Source organism: Quercus robur, chromosome 11, assembly GCF_932294415.1.
Source record: "Quercus robur chromosome 11, dhQueRobu3.1, whole genome shotgun sequence".
NCBI lineage: Eukaryota > Viridiplantae > Streptophyta > Magnoliopsida > Fagales > Fagaceae > Quercus > Quercus robur.
The window spans coordinates 38,347,705-38,361,728 of NC_065544.1; the positions used below are offsets into that span (position 1 = coordinate 38,347,705).

The 14,024-nt window shown below is 34.4% G+C and overlaps 1 pseudogene; it reads left to right on the plus strand.

Moving 5' to 3' along the window:
* The first annotated feature begins 2,582 nt into the window (after positions 1-2,582).
* Positions 2,583-4,014, plus strand: LOC126705005 (scopoletin glucosyltransferase-like; annotated as a pseudogene).
* The last annotated feature ends 10,010 nt before the right edge of the window (positions 4,015-14,024 follow it).

Sequence of the window (14,024 nt, forward strand, 5' to 3'; positions counted from 1 at the left end):
GTACAATTTTTTCTTGAGTGCTTAGATGAACATGTCTAGGTAGTTGTTTTACATTTTTTAAATGCTTAAACGAACATGTCTAGAGAAACAGCATGACAATTCTTTGTTTTCCTTCACGTGACAATTCTCTATGGATGGTGACAAATAGCATGGCAATTCTCTATTTTCCTTCACATGCTTGGATGAACAATTCTAAGTTATTTGCTTTTCATATCATGTTTAGATGAACATGTCTAGGCTAGGAATTCCTTGTTTACATTAATTTCTTAGATGAACATGCCATTACTTTCATACTTTGTTTACATTTACATTGTTATCTAACAGATTTCACATTTTGTTTCTCTTTATGTTAAATTCCCCAACACATATTTGTTTACAATTCTTACAAATTAACATGTTTATATCATATATTGTTTGTATTTGTGTGACATGACATGATATTGGCCACCTTAACCTAGGAGACCGGTTTTACCGGGAGAGATGGGTGCTTAATCCCTTCCCATCTCGTAAATTAGCCTTCGAACCAAGATCAAGGGTTCTAGACTAGGCTCTTGTATATGCAATTTTACATTTTTTTAGAATGTAATTAGGAAATAAAGCAATGTAATTTACCTAGATTGTATCTAGGACTAAAAAAGTATTGTAAATTTTTGTTACAAAATTAATGTAAATTGTCATATATAATAATAAAACAGAAGCATTTTTTATAGAGAAGGTTTTCTTATTTTTCCATTCAGATTAAATAAGTGGCAACTCCATGTAAAACCCCTGATCTAAGGGAAAGTACATTTTATAGTGAATTCGACATTTTGAGCATCACGGTCCCACCCGTTTGTGCAGGTTAGGCCCAATTTGAGAAAAAAATTGGCGGGTTGGGGTCACAGTCGCTCACACAAACAAACATCTATTTGGTGGCAAGTAAAATCTTTTAAGAAAACCACCAAAACTGGTGGCTCAGCCACTTGAGATGCTGGTGCTAAGGTTCGATGATCGGACTGCCAATACCGATGGTGGGAATAGTGTCTTTGGTTATTTGTCCTTTGATACTGGTCACTAAAACAATGTATGTTGATTGAAATGCCGACATTGGTCACTAGAATGATTGCTTCAACTATCAGGCCCACTAGCACTAGCCACTAGAGCACATAGGACAAGGAGAAGCCACTAGATAGGATGGGGGGAAGCCACAGTTTGTTTTACCAAAATTTTAAAGGTAAAATGTTTTATAGCTTTTTATAAAGGATATTACGGACAATAAAAAATATTTTATAAGTTTGATAATATTTTACATGCAAACAAACACCTAAAAATGGGAAAAATATATGCAAATGTATAAACTAACATGTTACTAAAGATAATAAATGTAATGAGATTTGTAATATCTCTAGTATCACTCTTTTTATTAAATGTGTGAAGATGATGACTGTCAATTTTTGATGTTGTAGATGATGGTTTTGATGTGCTGGCTAAACTTAAATCAAATCAGATTAATAAGAACCACCACATCAAAATGTATTTTTAGCGACTAAAATTAGTGAGGAAATATTTTTCGTCGCTAAAAATACAACTTTAGTGACGAAATATGAATTTCGTCACTAATAATGAAAAAAATTATAACGTTTAGCGACGGAAAGAAATTTTGTCACTATTGTGATCTGAAAAATGGGCGCAAGTGGAGGTAAACTTTGATGCGAGTTTAATTAATCTATAGCGACGAAATATTTCATCACTAAAAGTTGAAATTTTTAGTGACGAAATATTTTGTCACTGTAGGTATTGCTGTGGAAGAATTAGCGACGAAAAAAATTCGTCACTAAAAATAATAATAGTTTTGCACTTATATGTTTTTAGTGACGAAATCACAATTCGTCACTAAAAGTATGCTTTAGCGACGAAATATGAATTTTGTCTCTAAAAATCTTTAAAAAGCCTGGGTTCTTTAGTGACGAAAATTTGGGTAAAATAATCTTCTTAATCGGACAATGTGATGTTGATTCACTACCAGTTACTATTAATACAATTCCTACAGGAAGATGCATTGTCAATACGAAGGAATTAGGGCAAATACTAGTGTTGTGTGTACGGACTAGTGTAAAATAGACATTGCCCAAAGCATTATTTCATTCTAGTACTAATACAGCAACCCCATTGGATTAATGGGTTTCATAGTGGAACCACACATGTTAGCTTGACAAGCATTATAGTCAACATGGGACAAACAAGTTTGTGGATATGAGTATCCAATAATGCGCGTGGGCACTAGGAATGATAATCATTCATCATTAATGCACGTTGCAGTCAGCACCATACAAAGAAAAATCCTGTGGACTACTTCATACACATATGTTCATATGTTCATGTCCTACAAATTTCTCATAATTACAAGAGAAATGATACGTTTATAATATTTTTATAACAAATCTTAAGTGGCAGGTTGTTATTAGTTGTTATTATTGCGGCAAAAATGTAATTTTAGTGTTAAGTTCAAATTTGAACCAATAACAACTAACTACCTATAATTTGTTGTGAAAATGTTATAAAAATATTGTGAACGTAACATTTCTTTAATTACAAACACTGTAATGGCTAGCAAAAGTCGTCAGCTTCACATATTCTTCTTCCCTTTCATGGCCCATATATGGCCACCTGATACCAACCATGGGCATGGCAAAGCTATTCGCATCAAGAGGTGTGAAGTCAACCTTTGTCACTACTCCTAGGAACGTGCCTTCATTCTCCAAAACTCGTAGCATCAACATTGATAACCAAATAGTTAATTTTCCAGCTGTAGAGGTTGGTCTGCCCGAAGGATGTGAGAATATTGACTCAATAGTGGATTCCCAAGAAATGGTTCAGAATTTTTTCAAAGCCACTAAGATGCTCCAACAACCACTCGAGCAACTACTACAAGATTTCCAACCTAGTTGCCGACATGTTCTTTCCATGGTCAACTGATATTGCTACTAAATTTGGTATTCCAAGGCTTGTTTTCCATGGGATCAGGTGTTTTTTTTTTTTTGGTGTCTATTGACCATAGTTTGAGACTACATGAACCTTACAAGAAAGTTTCATCTGATTTTGAACCTTTTGTCATTCTTAATTTTCTAGGGGAGATAAAGTTGACAAGGATGCAACTTCTTGACTTCATTAAGCATGAAGTTGAAACGGACTTTTCAAAGTGGTTGAAAGAAGTTATGGAATCAGATTTGAGAAGTGATGGGGTGGTTGTTAATAGCTTCTATGAACTTGTGCCGGCTTATGCAAAGCATTACAAGAAGGTTATGGGAAGAAAGGAAGGCATGGAATATAGGTCCAGTTTCACTATGCAACAAGGATGCTGAAGATAAAGCTCAGAGGGGAAAGGAAGCCTCCATTGATGAACATGAATGTTTGAAGTGGCTTGGTACAAAGAAACCCAATTCTATCATTTACTTATGTTTTGATAGTATAGCAAATTTTAGTGATTCTCAGCTCAGGGAGATTGAAATGGGTCTTGAGGCTTCTAAACAACAATTCATTTGGGTTGTGAAGAAAGGAAAAAATGAAAAAGAAGAGGAAGATTGGTTGCCTAAAGGATTTGAGAAAAGAATGAAGGCAAGGGGCTAATTCTAAGAGGTTGGGCACCCCAAGTGTTGATTCTTGACCATGAAGCAGTTGGAGGATTTGTGACTCATTGTGGGTGGAATTTGACCCTGGAAGGAGTGACTGTAGGGGTGCCCATAGTCACATGGCCTTTGAGTGCAAAGCAATTTTACAATGAGAAGTTAGTAACTCAGGTTCTGAAAATTGGGGTTAATGTTGGTGTTCGGCAATGGATAAGTGGTGGGAGATGGTATCAAGTGGGATGCAATTGAGAGGGCAATGAAGCGAATTATGGTGGGTGAAGAAAGAGAGGAAATGAGACGCAGAGCCATGGTACTTGAGGAGATGGCAAAGAGAGCTGTTGAAGAAGTGGGATCATCTTACTCTAATTTAAATGCTTTAATTGAAGAATTAAGTTCACAATTTCCTTGATCTTATTTGACACAAGAAATCTCCAATATGGTTCTTTCATCCTTTAAAAAAAAAAAAAAAAATCACTATTGCTTAGTGTGTGTGAGTTTTACTCGCTTAGTTTTTCTTCAGTAATTATAGGATGTATTCATAAGAAATTGGAAATATGTGGCCACTTACATACTAATCGGAAATATGTGTCCATATACTTACCTACTAGAGGTTATAATGTTATAGGGTAAATTGTAAAGTAAACTCCTAAAGTTTGAGGTTGTTTGGATTTTACACTTCAACGTCTCAAAAATTTGATTTTACACTTGGAAATTTGGTTTCGTTAGCAATTCCCACCCCTCGGTTAGTTTTTGCTGTTAAGTGGCACATAGGATTGCTGACGTGTTTTTTTTTGTTTTTTTTGGGGGGGGGGGGGGGGGGGTGGTGGGGAATCGGCCCTTAAACCACTTTTAAAAAATTCAAGAGCTGTATTCTCCAAATGACCCCGTTTCACCCAAAATAAAAACACAAAACTTAGTCAAACATTACAACATCATTTCACAAAACATCAACTCAATTCCCAAATCAAAACCCAAGAACCTAGCTTTCTAATGTTGGAATTATAGTTTGGAAAATTGTCCAAATTGATTAACAAAGTTACAAAGCAATAGCAATAATATATCAATAAAACAAGATATGCCCAAATTAACTTATAAGCAAAATAAATAGGTGCAAAAGCGTATAAAATTAAGGATTAAGTAAAACTTATTGCTGAGGCACGAAACTAAATCCGCTGATTTTGCCCCCACTAGAATGAATTCGTCGGTGCAAATGGCTCAGGCGGTCGCTCTCCATGATACAATGGCAACTCTGTTAATGTGCACTCACAAACAGAGTTTCGAACTCGTCACAAATGCCCAAGAGAAAATTTTCCAGCAAAAACGGAGTAGCTAAAGTATCAAAGTAGTATTTTTTTTTCAACTAATATCATATATGCAGAATTTTTTGATGGTCTTAGAGCTCTAAAAAGAAAAAAGGAAATAGCTAAAGATGATTAGAGTGAAAAAGGAAAGGCAAAAAACAAAGGAATTTTCTTTCCCATTGATGTCACAAGCTGCTATGTATTTTTTGCAAAACATGGGAAGCTGCGGCTGACTATTTTATAAAGAAATATGAGAAGATTGAGGGTTTTGTTTGTTGCCAAAAATTCCCACGCCAGCCAAGGAAAATTCTAGAGCATGGGCTTGGTCTTTACAACAAAATATCATGGGCTTAAATTTTAAAACATACCCAACAATCCCCCACATGTTTTAAAATTTTGATTTCTTTTAAAAATTTTGGGCAATCACAAGATGAAATTAGTGTTGATTTCTTGTGGAATTGAATCAACACTTGGTATTTGTATTCTAGAATTCACAAAATCTTGGTGATACTAGATCTTGAACCAGTTTCATGAACTACAAGAATACAAACACCTTTGCTTGTGAATTCTTGGACGAGTTCTCGATTTGGCATATTTTGGCCAGGCACCCCACCTGGATTTTCATGAGTGCTCTAGAGAGTTTGCCCTCACTCTCATAGGGGGCAGCCCCACCTCCACACCCACATAGTTGAGTTCATCAATTGTGTACTACCACACACCACCTATAAAGGCTATGAATTCATTAAGAGTCTTAAACTCAACCTCACTAGATTGGTAGTAAGCACTATCTACACCATAGGGAGGGACAATGAGATCTCATTCTCACTAATAGTGCTATCTTGAATCTATCCATGATGTCTATTGAACCTTTGTTGACATAGGTTGGGTTGTCATCATGGGTGATTCACTCAATGGGCTTAAGTCCCATCTCCCTCGATGTATCATAGACCAATTGTCTAGTTAGCCCTTTGGTCAGAGGATCCGTAAGATTCTTTTCTGACCGTACAAACTCTATGGCAATTACACCATTGCTTATGAGTTGCCACACTATATTGTGTCTTAGGCATATATGCCTCTTCTTCCCATTATAAATTTTATTTCTTGCACATGCAATTGCAGCTTGGGAATCACAATGCAATGATATTGATGGTAATGGCTTATCCCATTTTGGTATATCAGCAAGTAAATTTCTAAGCCACTCAGTTTTAGTACCTGCCTTTTCTAAAGCAACAAACTCGGACTCTATAGTTGATCTAGCATTACAGGTTTGTTTAGAAGACTTCCAAGATATAACTTCTCCACCTAGGGTGAAAACATAACCACTAGTGGAGTTGGTCTCATCATTATCTGATATCCAGTTTGCATCACAATAGCCTTCTAATACTGTTGGACGACCTGTATATGTAAGGCCCAAATTCATGGTGCCTTTCAAATATCTAAAGAGACGAGTTAGTGAATTCCAATGTTCACAGGCATGATTATGTGTATATCTACTAAGTCTACTAATAGCATATGCAATATCAGGGCGTGTACAATTCATTAGAAACATCACACTACCAATAATTTTAGCATACTTAAATTGTGCAATAGGAGACCCTTTATTTTTCTTTAAATGTATGCTTGGGTCATATTGAGTTCTCACAGAGTCACAATCAAAATGATTGAATTTTTTAAGTACTTTCTCAACATAGTGTGATTGGGAAAGTGTAATCCCTTCACTATTCCTTATGATTTTTATTCCCAAAATTACATCAGCCTCTCCAAGGTCTTTCATATCAAAGTTTGAAGATAAGAGATCTTTAGTACTTTTTACAACATCTATGTTAGTTCCTAAAATTAACATGTCATCCACATATAGGCATATGATAACACCACTATCACCAGAGAATTTATTATACACACATCTATCAGATTCATTCACAACAAATCCATTAGAAATTAAAGTGTTATCAATTTTTTCATGCCATTGTTTAGGAGCTTGTTTCAAAACATATAATGATTTTCTAAGTTTACACACTATACTTTCTTGTTCTTGAACCACAAAGCCCTCTAGTTGGTCCATGTAAATTTCTTCATATAAATCACCATTTAAAAATGCTATTTTGACATCCATTTGGTGAACAATCAATTTATGTATTGAGGCCATAGCAATCAGAATCTTAATTGTAGTTAATCTTGTCACCGGTGAATAAGTGTCAAAGTAATCTATCCCTTCCTTTTGAGTATACCCTTTTGCCACTAGTCTAGCTTTGAATTTTTTTATGGACCCATCTGCTTTTAATTTCTTTTTAAACACCCATTTGCAACCAATGGTCTTGCATCCTCTAGGGAGTTCAACTAATTCCCATGTATGGTTAGTCATAATTGATTCTAACTCACTATGGATTGCATCCTTCCAAAAGGTTGCATCTACTGATTTCATGGCCTCTTGATAAGTTTTTGGGTCATCTTCAATGAGAAAAGCAATGATAAAGTCAGGCCCAAAGTTGGTTTGGTTTTTAGGTCTTTTACTACATCTTAACTCTGGTGTTGAGTGGTTTTCATCTAAGTTTGAACTTGATCTCACTTGGGGTACGACTAACGAGGACGCATTAGTGAGTCTCATTCTCTTCATAGGAAAAATATGCTCAAAGAAATCAGCATCCCTAGTCTCCACTATGGTGTTAGTCTCCAAAACTAAGCACTTATAGGCAAGACTATTTTGTGCATATCCTATGAAGACACCTTCATTTTAGGACCTATCTTTTCTTTATGTGGTTCAGGAATTCCAACCTTTGCCAAACAACCCCACACCTTCAAGTACCCTAACTTTGGTGCATGTCCTTCCCACAGTTCATATGGAGTTTTTCTAATCCTTTTATGTGGGACCATGTTTAATATATGACATGTAGAAAGGATAGCCTCCCCCCACATGTTGGAAGGAAGACCAGAGCTAATGTGCATGGCATTCATCATATCCTTTAGGGTTCTATTTTTCCTCTCAACTATTTCATTTTGTTTAGGTGTACGAGGTGCAGTGACTTCATGAATAATACCATGTTCTTCACAATTTTTTTTAAACAAAGCTGAACCATATTCTCCTCCTCTATCAAACCTAAGCCTTTTAATTTTCTTATTTTTCTGATTTTCAACTTTTGTCTTAAATTTTATGAACATGTATTCAACTTCATCTTTACTACTTAAAAGGTATACTCTTGTATATCTAGAGTAGTCATCTATAAATGTCATATGATATTTTTTACCTCCTCTACTCATATAATTTTTGAAGTCTCCTAAGTCACTATGAATGAGTTCTAAAAGTTCAAAGCTCCTTTCAACAGTTTTGAAAGGTTTTTTTGAAATGTTTTGCTTCTACACATATTTCACATTTTGAATGCTTTGAATTAGTTAAGTTTGGAATTAGGCTCATTTGTTTCATTCTTTTGAAGGCTGCAACATTCACATGCCCTAGCCTACCATGCCAAAGATCCAAAGACTCAACAATATAAGCAGAAGAGTTACTAGATATATTCATGTTCTCACAATCAGTTTCAAGCACAAATAAGCCTTCATGACAAAATCCCTTGCCCACAAAATCACCATTTTGACTAAGAACAATCTTATTAGATTCAAAAACAATTTTTAGGCCTGCCTTATTGAGCAAGAACCCATAAACTAAATTTCTACACATGTTAGGAACATGAAGAACAGAGTGCAAGGCTAAAGACTTACCTGAAGTAAATTTCAAAAGTACCTTTCCCCTTCCAATAACTCTTGCAATACCAGAGTCTCCCAAATAAACATTCTCTTCATCTATTACTTCCTCATAATTAAGAAATAAATCCTTGCTGAAGCAAACGTGTCTATTAGCCCCAGTGTCCACTACCCAATCAGTTATGTTATTGACTAACTTCATTTCCGAAACAAGTGCTGCCTCATATTTAATGACAACATTAGGAACATCATACATTTTGTTAATCAATTAGAACATAAATAGCTTCTTAAGATTCTTGGAATTATAGTTTGGAAAATTGTCCAAATTGATTAATAAAGTTACAAAGCAATAGCAATAATATATCAATAAAACAAGATATGCTCAAATTAACTTATAAGCAAAATAGACAAGTGCAAAAGCATATAAAATTAAGGATTAAGTAAAACTTATCACCGAGGAACGGAACTAAATCCACTGTCCTTAAGAAGCAATTTCGCCCTCACTGGAATGAATCCGTAGGTGCAAATGGCTCTGGCGGTCGCTCTTAAGGATACAACAACAACTTTGTTAATGTGCACTCACAAACAGAGTTTCAAACTCATCATAAATGCCCAAGAGAAAATTTTCCAGCAAAAACGAAGTAGCTAAAGTATCAAAGTAGTATTTCATTTTATTTTGTTTTTAACTAATATCATATATGCAGAATTTTTTGATGGTCTTAGAGCTCTAAAAAGAAAAAATGGAAATAGCTAAAGATGATTAAAGTGAAAAAGTAAAGGCAAAAACAAAGGAATTTTCTTTCCCATTGATGTCACAAGCCGCTATGTATTTTCTGCAAAACATGGGAAGGTGCAGCTGACTATTTTATAAGGAAATATGAGAAGATTGAGGGTTTTGTTTGTTGCCAAAAATTCCCACGCTAGCTAAGGAAAATTCTAGAGCATGGGCTAGGGCTTTACAACAAAATATCATGGGCTTAAATTTTAAAACATACCCAACATCTAACACGTACAAATCAATCATGAACCTAGACCAGCTCCATCATTAACAGCTTCAAATCAAGTCCGCCGATAGTGAGCTACTATTCCAGCTCTGTTTTTCTCTTTTTTTGGAAATGGTTTACTTGAGCCTTCATTACAGTTTTTGTCACTGAAAAGATTTGGATTTTTGGGGTTTTTGTTGCTGGATGAACAGAATAATTGGGGGTTTTTGTTGTGTATTATAGGGCTATGATGACATCACAAAGGAAATTCCTGATATTGATGCCAAGAAGATAGTTATTAATTTCCTGTTATTTAAATATTGATGATGAAATAGTTACTGATTACATTTTACTTGACAAGAATTAGAAGTGAAGTTACTAACAAGGTGGTTTGTTTCAGCCTCAAGATTGGGATGATGAGGAAGGTGCTGTGTGGACACTCCCACCTCCGTGCAGAAAATTAAAAACCCCAACTACCAGGGGAAGTGGAAGGCACCATTAATTGATTGGTTTTTATTTTTTATTTTTTTGAGAAAGGCACCATTGATTGATATATAAATCTACAAATCGCATAACGTAATACCAATAATTTTAAGTTTTTTGATGTGCTGTGACACCCTATTAGTTTGTTGCTGTTAATGGTACTCTGTAATGCTTAGTAGTTTTTTTTTTTTTTTGGACTAAATACTTATTAGTTTTGTTATTAAGCAGATTTCAAGGATGATCCAGACCTATACGTCTTCCCCAAATTGAAGTAGTTTGGTTGAAGAAACGGTGTTGATTGAAGAAGCCAACTCTTGGACTTTTTTTTTAAGTTGTTTAAGGGCTGATTTGGCCAAAAAGAAAAAAGAAAAGAAAGACATGTCAACAATTCTATGTGTTATTTAACAGCAAAAACTAACTGAGGGTGAGAATTGCTAACGGAACCAAACTTTAAGGTGTAAAATCAAATTTCTGAAACGTTGGGCATAAAATCTAAACAACCTCAAATTTTAGGGGTGTATTTTGCAATTTACCCAATATTATAAGTTGCATTGCATGGGATTACACAAATTTTAACTAAATTTGACTTAAAAAGTCAATTTTTTTCCATTTATAGTGTAGTCCATTATTTTATTTTACTTTTAGTAGCGTTGTTTTCTTAATTTTTTTCACTACTTTTTTTAAATATTAGTTATTTACCAAAAAAAATCACCCAATCACCAATCAAACCTACAAATCTAATACTCAAACTGTTGTGACCCAACCACCTAGTGGCGGAGTCAGGAATTTTTCTTAGGGGGTTAAGCTAAGTATGAAAAAAAGTATCATAACTAAAAAAAAAAGTTTTGTTTCAAAAATTAACATTAACTCTAAAGTTTTGGCTTATATTTTTGGGTGCTATACCAAAATAATTTATAATTAATTTTTTATAATTTGGTAATTTGATAGTTGGGGATAGAGGATTTGAGCTTTAGATTGTATTGAAAACACTAACAAATATTTATTGATCTATAAGACTTTTGCCAATTTATAATTGATTCTGAAGTGTTTTTTAGTAATCTCTTTATGTGTAGTCAGACAAAACCAAACAACTAAGGTGTAAATTCGTATCTATAAAATAATTATATTGCTACTTGTTCAAATATGATTATATAGTTACAAATACTCAAACCATTTTCTCAAATAAAACCAAACAACTAAGGAGTAAATTCGTATCTATAAAATAATTATACTGCTACTTGTTCTAATATGATTATATCATTACAAATATTGAAACCATTTTATCAAATAAACCATAACAAGCCAGCCACCATTATGGAATTTAAAAAATAAAATTCAAATTGTAAATTATAAATTATAAATGATGGTAGCTGTTAACCACTCTGTACATATAATAAACATAATAAAATATATCAATATATTACAAATATCAATAAAGCAGCTAAACATAAAATCTTAAAGGCATAAATGCACTTTTGGTCCCTACATTTTGAGGTCATTTCTATTTTAGTCTCTACATTTCTATTTTACCATTTTCAGTTCCTAAAACAAAAAACGTGCTCTATTTTGATCCTTACCATCACTCATTTAACGGAAAAATCCTACGTGGTAAACGAAGTGCACTGTTTGCACGGTAAATACTGACGTGTCTATTAAAATAATATTAAAAAATGCTACCTTAACATCCATGTCAGCATCCACATCAGCATCTAACTTAAACAATTAAGTTTATCAATTTAAAAATTATAAAAAAAATAATGAAAAACAAAAAAAAATGGTGGAATTTAGATCTGTTTTGTTTGTACTTAGTTTCTTTTTCTTATTTATTTTCTTCTTCTTCCCCAGATCTTTCTCCGCCTCCCATTCTTTCTTTTTGTTCTTTCTCCCTCTATCTTGGTGCTTAGCCATCTTGAACTCTTTAAGCAAGTTCCTCCACTTGTCGGTGCACATAGTGGGTGATCGATTTCTCTCATCTCTGATGAAATCTGCTCCCACAAGTGCTTGTTCAACTTCGGTTTAGACCCATGTCTTGGCTCTCGTCTTGGACCCATGTCTCAGCTTGCTTTTGGGAGCATTAACTTTGACTTCGACTTCATGGTTGTCGTCGCCGCTTCTGAGGAGCGTGGCGAGGTGGCAAGATGTTGGTGCTGGTGCCATCATGTGGGTTTCTAGTTAGATCTGAAACCCCTCTCCCTCCCAACTTTCTCTTCTCACTCTATTTTTATCTGGGTTGAGTCTGTTGTATTTCTTTTGGATTTTTGATAAATTTGAAAAGGGATAATATGGGTTTGTGAAAGAAATTTTTTAGATCTGGGTGGCAATGGTCAGCTAGGCTCACAGGTGGTGGGTAGATTTGGATTTTTTGGCCATTGGTGGGGTTTGAAGGTGGTGGATCGGTGGAGGATTTTCTTGGTCTATTGTTGTGTTTAGTTGAGTTTTGATGTTTGGTGTTTGGTTGGCTAGGTCCGGTAGAGATGTTTAAGTGTTTTGGTTGAGATGTGTTTTGGTATTTTTGTGATTGTTGGGTTTTGGTCTCATTTAAAGATTGCTGTGTGTTTTCCATGTTTGGTTGCTAAGAAAATGCAAGAAGAGAAACAAAAAAATATTTATTTTTATTAATTTTTGGGCAACGAGTTATTTGAGGAAGAACATGAACCATTCTGGGAAAGTGAGGAAGAACATGAACAATTCCGAGGAAGTGAGGAAGAACATGAACAGTTATGGGAAGAACACAAAGAACATAACAAAGGCATGATCTTCCAACAAAATAATGAAAAGAATGGGAGGTGGAGAAATTGAGGAATATCTGGGGAAGAATAAGAAAATAAAGAAGAGATCTGGGTTACACACGGCCATTTTTTTGTTATGTACTTTTTGATTTTGATTGTTTGGTTGCCGAGAAAACAATGGGAGAAACTTTTAGATCTGGGTTGGTGCTCTTGTTCAGGAAACTTTAGATCTTAATTCATGTGAATTTTGGTTTTATTTTTTTTATTTAGTTAAAATTAATAAATTAATTTTTTAAATTTATATGTTGATATGTCATGGGTGATGAGGATTTTTAATAATATTTAAGTCCTCCATTAGCCACCTTAGATATTTCCGTCTGTTGACTGACAGAAAGGACCAAAATAACACTCGTTAATTGATTTAGGGACTAAAAGTGGTGAAATTAAAATGTAGGGACCAAAATGAAAAAAAGTCAAAATATAAGGACTAAAAGTGCATTTATGTCAATCTTAAACTAACCACAGAAACTCAAAATGGCCAAAACAGACCAACAAAGAGGGATACTACCACTAGGCACACTCGTCGAGTCTAGCTATCGCCACAATTAAGGTCACAAAACAGCAACTTGTGGAGGCAAAGTGTTGAAACTTTGCAAAGTGGAGACAATGGCAACAAAGTAAGGGATTTTTTTTTTTTTTTTTTCAAGTAACTGCAGATATGTATTAGAATTTTTTTTTCCCTTTTCCTTGTTGATTTGGTTTTTTTTTTTTTTTTTTTTAATGGAGCTTTTTAAGGAGTTAGATTTGGGAATTTTTTATATGCAGATAGGCCAAAACTTTTATTTCATTGGGTTGTTTCAAATGATTTTTTTTTTTTTTTTTTTTTTTTTGTGTGTTGGATATTTTCTAATCTCAAAATCCTAGGGGGCAGTATTTTAATTTTCATAAAATTTATCATTTTTTCCCATTTTATTAATATTATAAATAGAAATTTCGAAAATTTAGGGGGCGATAGCCCCCTCGGCCCCTCCCTGGCTCCTCCAGTGCAACCACCAATGATGCCCAAATATGTATAACAATGAACAACAACTCCATAACACAAAATGAAACACCAGAGTCCACAACTTTCCTAATACTCACCAAAAAATTTGCAATAATTGTCGTTTGGTCAAGTGTCACCCCTCAATGCCTCCACCAATGGCAATAAACCAAGTTGTCTACTTCATCATT